Raw genomic sequence first — 348 nt, forward strand, 5'->3', positions numbered from 1 at the left:
AGGATGAATATTCAGAAAGGGGAGTTTTGTCACTGTATGTAGAGATGAACACAAAAGGTCGCTCATGCATGTACCCTGAGGAAATGGACCTGTACATACATTATAGGTTCATGACATTTCTGTTCCTCTTGGTTTTTTGTTTTCAGGTTTTTTTCAAGGTTCATAATTTATTGTACAAATTGAGTATCACATCATGAGTTGACATTAGCTTCTCCAGGCATGGGAATTTAACAGGCAAAGTGTACAGGTTAAAATCCATTTATGTTGCTTTCACAGCTGGTGTTTTTTTTTTTAGACCTTATCTTGAATTATAAGACCGTCAAAGCAGTGCCTCCGTGTGTGGTGGGT

The 348-nt window shown here is 37.6% G+C and overlaps 1 pseudogene; it reads right to left on the reverse strand.

The window, feature by feature from the left end:
- Window positions 1–259: 259 nt before the first annotated feature.
- Window positions 260–348, reverse strand: part of LOC132016277 (ATP synthase membrane subunit K, mitochondrial-like) — a 292-nt pseudogene continuing 203 nt past the window's right edge.

Source organism: Mustela nigripes, chromosome 4 (genome assembly GCF_022355385.1).
Source record: "Mustela nigripes isolate SB6536 chromosome 4, MUSNIG.SB6536, whole genome shotgun sequence".
Lineage (NCBI taxonomy): Eukaryota > Metazoa > Chordata > Mammalia > Carnivora > Mustelidae > Mustela > Mustela nigripes.